Source organism: Limulus polyphemus, unplaced genomic scaffold (genome assembly GCF_000517525.1).
Source record: "Limulus polyphemus unplaced genomic scaffold, Limulus_polyphemus-2.1.2 Scaffold204, whole genome shotgun sequence".
In the NCBI taxonomy this organism is placed as follows: domain Eukaryota; kingdom Metazoa; phylum Arthropoda; class Merostomata; order Xiphosura; family Limulidae; genus Limulus; species Limulus polyphemus.
The window spans coordinates 669,893-679,728 of record NW_013665814.1 but is presented as its reverse complement, the minus strand read 5'-3'; positions in this window follow the sequence as shown (position 1 = coordinate 679,728).

The following is a 9,836-nucleotide window of genomic DNA, read 5'->3' as shown; positions in this document are numbered from 1 at the left end:
AGGAATACTTTGTTAAAGTTTAATATATTAGAGCTGGTGAATAGAAAAGGTTTATTGTTTTCGTGTTTTATGTAACATGCCATATTCTGAACGATTTGGACACTAGAAATGTCCACGAACTATAAGAAATAATTCCACTTATTTAATTCCAATAATTATATTTATCAGCTTTAAGCAACAATTGGCACAAAAGTTACTTATTTAACAAGTTAGGACCACTTTGATTGAGGGCTGGAAATCATCTCGGAAAATCTGTTTCTGTTGAAAGGTTTGATTTTATATTCTTGTAGGATAGAATGCGCCAAACTTGTATGTTATGCGTTTATATCTCTTAAGGTAGTGTCTTATTGGCTTTAAAAATGAAAAGATATAATCTCTATCATTATCTCTATCACCACATATTATTGATAAGTATAGATATAAAGTAACTACTCCCATATATACCAATCGTGATTTACACGATATAAAATAACTACCCCTATACACACCAGTCGTGTTTCACACGATATAAAATAACTACCCCTATACACACCAGTCGTGTTTCACACGATATAAAATAACTACTTCATATATACAAGTCGTGTTTTACATGACATAAAATAGGAACCTAATACATAAAAGTAGTATTTCACATGATATAAAAATAACTACACCATACATAGAAAAAAAAAGTTGACGACTCTACATGTTTCGACGTTATAAAGTCATCATCAGGATAACGTTGTAACGTTATGACATGTAGAGTCGTCAACTTTTTGAAGGTCATAGATAGGCCTAAATAAAATGTTTTAAATTGTGTGCCAGTTTAACGTTGAATATTATTTATGATTCTGTCTTTATACACAAGTGCCAAAATACTATAATTATTATATTTCTTGTTAGTGAGAGTAATTAAAGTCTAAATTTCAAAAGAAAAACAACTAAAAACACACTGATTTTTTTAGTAAATATATATTTGTGTGCGTTGAATGACGTTTAAATAGTTGTGCTTATTTTGATAGTCTATGTTGTCTGTTATGTTATAAATCTTCTGATACAAATCGTTAATACATTCTGGGTCTTGTGTTTATTTATATGGTGATATTTGATAATATCCCGAGGCCTAGATTTACCAAGTTTCTGAATTGTTGGTAGGTAATTTAAACATAAGTCCTTTAGGAATTAAGTGGTGCTGTTTATATATTTTGGAGGAAGACGAGGTGGTTATTTATTTTAGCTAATGAGCAATTAAGTTTTTATTTTTTAAATCCCTAAATTCCTTACAAAGTATGGATACGTATTGGATCACAAAGTACGGTGCGTAGATACGGTATAATAAAATTAAGAAAAAGTGTGATAACATCGATGTAAGGAAAAAAGAGAAATATTTGGTCAACAGGTCGTCTAAGTCATGATATTCAGAAAGCTTTTAAACAGCCAATTAATCTATAGAAGTATATTATTATGAGTAGATAACATTATAATATACTTCTAGGTAGAACAGGGCAGAAATTATAAATGGAAAATTATTCTAGACCATTTTTAAGGTTAATATAGAGAAAGTTATACATCAAGAGTAAAGAAGTGGTGTGTTCTTGTTTAATTAAAATCATTTACATCTTGGATGTATTAGTAGCAGATCTATTACATAAATATTGTCACTAAATATGTAGAAAAAATGTGTCTGTTAGCTTTTACCCCTTGAAAAGAAGTATTAGTTTATTTTCACTAAAGAGGGCAGGAGTGTGTGGCGGCGGAACTTTTCTCATCGACTACACAAAAATGTCATTATGTTAGTTCTATAAACTCATTGATTAACGGTGTATACAGCTTGTTATCATCTGAAATTTTATTCTAAACTAACACTAAATAGAAATATTCGAAGCATGAAAATAAAATAAAAATTACAAAGAGTAAGCTATGGTAACAATAATTTATGTGGATCGTCAAATGGTACGATATGATGGTTTACACTGGTACGGTTAATGCTAATCTTAATATGACAACCCATTAAGCCGTTTTAAAAACTATATTGTAGATCTCTGCTCAGACCAATAGTGAGCATACTTTCCACGTTTTCAATATCTTTAACAAATTTTCCCTCTGTTTTGCTTCCACAATTTCGACATTTGAACACCTTGATTCCTACTCTTTATAAATATACGAAAATTTGCTGTTTTTCGTTTCAAATTTTACTTCAAAGCCATTAGGGGGAGAGATTTTATTTGTTTGTTTGTTGTTAACCGCAAAATGATACATTGGGCTGTTTGTGCTGTGCCCACCACGAGTATCGAAACCCGATTTTTAAACTATGATATTTTACAAGAACCATTTTTTTAGATATTTTCATTTTGGCAATCTTGTGAAAAGAATAAGAGATTATATTATAAAAAAAATATTTTGTTAATAAATTTAAAATCACATTAAATTTTACCTAGTTTAACACACAGAGGGAGTTTAAAACATATATTTTGATTTAAAGTAAAAAAAAAAACGCGGGGAGTTTTACATTGTCAAATAAGTTTTGTTAGAGAGATCCTTATTTCAGAAACTGAAGAGTATCCTGGAACATACGGAGCGGGTATTCATGTTTTTTCTTATGTGTGTTTTTATTTATTTGTTTTAAATTGAGTTTTTAAAATATTTAGAGGTATTTTTATACTGTTTCATTTCCTGTTAGACAGATAACGTTTACCTGATAGAATGTGGTTCATTGGCCTTGTGAAACGTCTAAGCTAGTTATAAAAGTGGCTGTGTATTTCGGTTGTGTCTGTGAAACGTTTCACAGACTAGTTATAAGAGTGACTGTATATATCGGTTGTTTCTGTGAAACGTCTAAGCTAGTTATAAAAGTGGCTGTGTATCTCGGTTGTCACACTTCCCTAAATATGATCTAATAATGTGAATTTTCGCACATGCACAATCCAAAAGACATTAATTACCTGTATGGACTCATGCGATACATGAGTGAGTCCGTAAACATATCCAAGATTGCGTTTTGTTGGAGAGAGAGAGAGTTACGTGAGAAAAACCATATGTTAAAATTTTTGTCTTAATTTATAAGCCATGGCCAGGGCGGTGCTTGCGGTTAGCATGTTCGGATTTTCAACCAGAATATTCACGGTTCGCATCCCGTGACCACTTAAACGTGCTTTGCATATTGAGGTGATGGATGCGCTAGAAAAGGGGCAGCAAAATCTCATTTTTCGGTCTGACAAGAATAACCCAAAAGTTGGCGGTAGGTGCTATTGACTAGCTCTATTCCCTTTTATCTACCAGCCCAACATTAGGAAACGTTAATGTTTAACGTTTTTAAACACCAAAAGTGAAAAATGTACAAAAAATTATTATTGTTGTCGTTTTATCATTTTCGCGCAAAGCTGTACAAAGCGCTATCTGTGCATAGTCATCCCTAACTTTGAAATGATAAACAAGAAAGTAAACTAATAAACAGTACTCACAGCCAACCCTGGTGTTGTTCTTGTCTTATCGTATAGTGTGGTTTGATCGTCACACTTAAAGGACATCCATGACGAGGTACAACAAAAAAGTAACTTTGATTTTATCAAAGAAACAATAGCAACAAAAAATTTTAAATAATACAAAAGAAATACTGTAGTTGAAAAATCTGTGCAAAGTAGAATCGACTAATAATGTTTTAAATCAATTCACTATTCACAAAACATTTTTGTGGTGTATCTTTTCAAAATTTTTCAAAGACTAAATTTGACTGACGTGTACCTGTGTTCGTTAACCTTGTATAAACGCGAATTCGGCGAAGCATTACTCTTGTTAGAGCTGTGTCATGAGACATCTGTCCGTGACTGTAAAACACACTTCACTCGTAACTGCCTGAACAGAGTGAGAAGAGTGTATTAAAGCATCTCAACTACACTCTATCCTCTCAAGGCTGCTGCTGACGAAGCTGTTCGTTCAGTATCAGAACTCAATCAGGCTCTCAGCTTTCAACAGTCTTAATTGACACGTCCCTTATGACATTCATCTGCATGAGGTATTATGCCAAATAGTGTTGTAATTCATCCGGTCCTTAGAGCTTTATTTCAAGAATGCGTTCTGTTGGCAACAGCCTCAACAGATAAACATTATAGTTTAATCCTATTATACACTCTTTTTATCGAAAAATAACTAATAGGACTAGGCCCTCTCAGAGGTTCAGAGCCCGGACTACTTCTATCTCTTGAGGGCCCTGGCTACAAAAAAAAAAGAAAAGATGACTCATCAAACAAAATAAGACAATCATTAGCCCAAAAGAAAAGTGAAACATGATTTGAATATTTAATTTCTATATATAATTTGCATCTCTAAGCTGAGAGTGGTGTGTGTGTGTGTGTCACATTTTGGTCTGATTGGGAGACACATAAAAACATAATAAAATGCAAAAGAAATAACAGGCGTCTAAATTAAATGTCCCCTTTAAGATTGAGGCACGTATCAAATGGCCCTCCTGGCCCAGCCTTTAATTGGCCCTGACTACAACAGTTTCGTTTGAATTTCACGCGAAGCTACACGAGGGCTACCTGTGCCTAATTTAGCAGTGAAAGACTAGAATAAAGACAACAAATTCTTGGGCTACTCTTTTACAAAGGAATGGTGGAATTAACAGTCACATTATAACGTCCCCACGTCTGAAAGGGCAAGCATGTTTGGTGGGATGGAAACTCACGACCCGTAGATTGCGTGTCGAGCGCCCTAACCACTTGGCCAACAGAACAGTTAAGAATGAAGTTTAAAATAATGTAAAGCACCCACTAAACGCAACCTTACCGTTCATTTCTGTGTTCTGACGAGAGATCAGTTACACTATCATTAATAAAAGCAGCGTTCATAAAAATAATTTTCCTACCTGTTTGCGTAATTGTCTGTGAAGTGTTGTTATGACTTATTATATTTACCTCCGTTATGTTTTCACCTCTGTGTGTTTTGATTTTCAGCAAGATTTCTCGAAAACGGCTGAATGGATTTGAACAAAAGCTAGTAAACATTTGGACTGTGACCAAGCTTAATAGTGATTAGTTTTTGATCCCAAAAGATCCCCAGCTGTTAACCGACTTTTCACACTGTTTTTGCTCTATAACTCAGTCAAAAATGATCGGTTTTGAAGAAACTTGGTGGACATGTGTAGAATATTATTCCTCATTGTTATGCCAGAAATAGTCCGTGTCCGTTGATAATGACGGATATACGGACACATTTTCTTATTTTTTGAGAGTTGAATATGATAAACGCTGCGTGGCGGACATAGGCGCTCCACTGAGTGCCCCTCTAGTTACATACGCCTTACTCGAGTAAGGAAGCACGTTATGCTAAATATAATAATAGATAGGCAAACAACAATTTACAAGCATCTTAAGAAGACAGATCAATGTACTATCGAAACATGTAGTATGTTCCACCATCAATAAAACTTTTCCTTGTGCCTATAAATCGTTGTTTGCCTACCTATTATTACATATGCCTTCTTTTAAAGACGTTAAAAGTAATTACCTTGCTCACTAATTTTTTAGTTTCATTTAAGTGATACAATTACTATCCTCTTAATGATGTGTAATTTATACATTTTTGTTTTGAAATTCCTGTTTTTTTTTGTAATCCATTAAAAACATGTGCTTTCATTATAAGACATTTTTCCGTTTGTTGTATGAAGTTGGTGTCATAAGACTTAATCAATGCACACGCATGATTTCAAACCCATTGGTTTGCAGTGGGTCACATTACGTGACATATTATCATTTTATTTACATAATTATAAAATATAATATTGTACGTTTTCACTGTAAGGTATCAGTTAAATGTAAAATAGCTATAACAAACTTTCCCGTATAGTTGTTGATCAGTTAGTTGATGTAATAGAACTTAACAATAAGAAAGTTAACAGTTTCAATCTCTTCCTTTTTTATTGGACTTCTAAAGGTTTCTAGCAATAAAAGCACTTTAACGGCTTACTTTGCAACGTTTAACGTAACGACGAGTTATTTCGGTTAATTCTAGGAACTTAGGTGTTATACTTAGTGAGGTTTTTCTTTATATTTCCTTGAAATGAAGTATTTATGATGCGAAAAATCGTCAAACCCAGTAGGCACTAATGGTTCTTATCTTGAACTGTAAATCAGGTAGTTTAAGGCAAGAATGTCTGTTACGTACATAATCTAGTTAATTTCGGGTAACTTGTTTTATCTTGTTTGATTTTTAAAAGTAAGGATATTTGAAACATATAATTAAAAATGAATAAAGCATTATATATCAGCATAAAAATTCTGTAGGCAAAAACTATTTAAAAGAAATGATATTAAAACCAATAAGATACGATGAGTATATTGTTAACCATTTACCAACTGTCCGCCTCTAAAAGAGATGGACTTTACATACAAGTGTAAGAATTTATTATACACATTTATTGGTATGGAAACATTTAAACTGCACTGTTGAAGATCTTATATATTATGGCTCTTCCAAGAAATAGTTCTTCTGGTAAGGTGACAAATATCTTTACCGATTATTAACAAAATAAAATATTACTGGTCGCCGTGCTGTTTTATATATATATATATAAATGTTTAATTTAACAAAGCTGTATTTATATTATTTACAATATTGATCTCTACGTTCGTTTATAAGATAAAAATATTAAATGTGACGGAAATGTATGTATGTGAAGATGTGGTTTGTAGATGTCTGTGCAGGAGTTCAGAACTGGCAAACGAAATGTATTAACAGTTGTCATATCAAGAAAATTACGAGTTCATCATAATTTAATTCATTAAAATCCCGCCGAAATTTATATATCAACAACCAGATTAAACCAAAGTTTTCATTGTTGAGGTAAACAAGAGGGAATCCTCAATAGCCGCGGCACTTGATATTCTTTTAGGCAGGATTAGAGTACATTATTCTGAGACCCTTTTGCCCTCCTTTTTATTTACTATACTTTCGTGCGTCAGCAATACCAAGCGCGAGGCGAGCATATACTCGATCAGATTTTATTACTAATCAGAATTTCTACCAGCCTACCCACAAATTGAAATTATTTTAGGCAGGATTAGAGAAAATGAATCCATGAGACCTTGGGCGTGATCAAATACATTAATCAAAAGAGTTTGACTTCGTCAGTCCAAAACTGTAATTAGTTCTCAAATCAGTCAAGAGATGTAGATATGAGATAAATGTTTGCACTTGAAATATAGAACCGCTGTGCCGCAGACAATAATATTGAATTTGATCGTGACTTCAAAAACGAGAGAAAGCCTCGAGCGTGGCCAAATGTTTCCGTGAGTCACTGTTCACGATCCTTTACCTAAAACAACTTTCCACACTTTTTGGGCCATGGTTGCATTATACAACCAAATCCTATTATTCGGTGTCAGAAAAGCGTAGCCCATGAGTTGGCGGTGAATGTTGTTCACTACTGCCTTTCCTCTTGTCTGTCGATTGAAATTAGGGGCAGTTAGCGTAGATAGCCCTTGAATAGCCTTAGGAAAGTATTAAAAAAACAAACAAATCAAAACAAGAGCACGCCTAAGTATAAATACAACCACGAAACACAAAACCTTGTGGATATCTAAAGCAGTCTTGAAATTTTCTGAATACTTTCATGAACAAACATTGGTTTCGAAATTGGCTATGCCTTCTATTCCCATCACAATAGCTGACATCTAACTGAAACTTTATGAAACCAATGCTTAAAAAATATGTCTAAATAGCACACGAACTTATCTGATAGACATAGCAATAAGTATTTATAGACTTACTCGCTCACAAACATAGCCGTTTCATTAAGACCTTTTGTTTTAAACAAAACAAACATAGAATCTTTATTGCAAATTAACACCCATTTAACAGACAAGAAAATATTTATCAGCAACCTAAAGAAAATAGCAGAAAACACATAAATCTCAGAAGATAATTTTGAATGACAAAATATTTGAACATTAGATTCAAAACTTTGTGTTCCTGTTTCGTAGTTTCTGTGACGAAATAGAATTTCACGCACATGTGGTGCTTATAAAAAGGAAACTAGATTATTTTTTTCTCCAGAGTCTGATATTTACCCACAACTAAAATTCTTCTATTTCCAGGAGAATCATTATTTATGAATGCACTTTGTAAACATGAAGACGTATTAGAACCAAACTAAAATATTATGATTTCGAAATCAATCTCATGCAAAACGATCCCTCATCAGTATCTCAACTTGCAGATAATGCTAAAGAAAGCGATAACATTCACAATGAACAAGAAAAAATGAGCATTACGTTGAAAGTAAACTAGAATTTTTATATTTAACGGCAAGCAGCTGTTGTGAGAAGAAGAAACGTATAAAACAGTAGAGTGTGGAATTCTAGCTTTACCTATTCTCCATAAAACAGATAATTTTTTTCCAGAACAAATCACTCTGACAAGATAATTCTACTCGGTTGATAGAACTTACATTTCTCTCAAGATCAAATATGGCTACCAAATTATTCAGTTCTATTTCAATAATAATAAAGGAAGAAGAAAAAATAAACGATTGTTATAAATACTTTAAAATGATTTTAACATGATGTGGATCCCATTGCACAGCAGTACTTATCAACATGACGAAACAAGAAAAAGTGGCCTGGTGGTTTGGGCGCTAGACTCGCAAGCTGTGGGCCGAGGTATTTGAATCCCTGTCACATCAAACATTCTGGCCCTTTCAGCCGTGGGAGCGTTATAATATGACAGTAAATCTCACTATTCGTTAGTAAAAGAGTAGCCCATGTGTTGGCGGTAGTGGTGTTGACTAGCTGCGTTCTCTATAGTCTATCACTGCTAAATTAGGGACGGCTAATGCAAATAGCCCTTGTGTAGCTTTGCGCGAAATTAAATATAAACCAAACCAAGGAAAAAATAATTTCCTGGTAGACGATTAGCTAAACTTCTTGGCTTATTTTGTTACTTGTGTATGAAGAATCTTACTGTTTGTACAACCACATAAGCAAACATAATCTAAATTATTACAGTAAGACTGCTTATGATCTGAAAAAGGTATGACGAATAGAAGAGACATATTTATTTCCAAGAAATTAGAAATTGTCCTGAATGCTGACCAAATAACCGAAGCCCGCTTCGAATCTTAGCTGGTATCATAAAATTGAATGAAAGAAGCATCAAAACCAAAATTAATAATATCGCCATTCTAGTTGTTTTATATAATGTTCACGTGCAACATTTTTATTGTTTTCAATTTAATATAACCTTATCATAATTTGAGTTAATGATTTTACTGTTTTTTTAAATATATATTTAGGGACAGGTTTAAACAAAATAGACGCACATGTTTAGTTCCTTGAAATCAGTCTCACGGTAGGATAGTGGTAAGTCTACGGATTTATAACGCTAAAATTAGCGGTTCGATTCTCCTCACTAGACGCAGAAGATAGCCAAATGTGGCTTTGCTATAAAAGCCACACACACTCCTTGAAATTGAAAAAAACAAGAAAAAATATTAAGTGTCTGGCAGTTTTTTATTCTGTTATTTCAGAATTATTACGGAATGAATAATTTCATAAATTTTAATAAATAAATAAACATTTATTGCCAGAAAATCTTTGTCTTTTTCTAAGAAAAAACTTACTAAGTGTAAATGTTATGATATGAGTCTTAAATAAGAGTAGAAATAATCAAACCAAACATTGAACGTACATTTCAATATAATATAAAAATAGTAGAGATATTTAAGGGTGGGTGAGAAAACAGTTTTTTTTAAAGAATATTCTTCAGGGTCCGTCTAGCTCGGGGCAATTTTGACATGTAACGTGCTAATGTGTGAAGTGAATCAAAGTATTGTTTGTTTGTTTTTTAATTTCGCGCAAAGC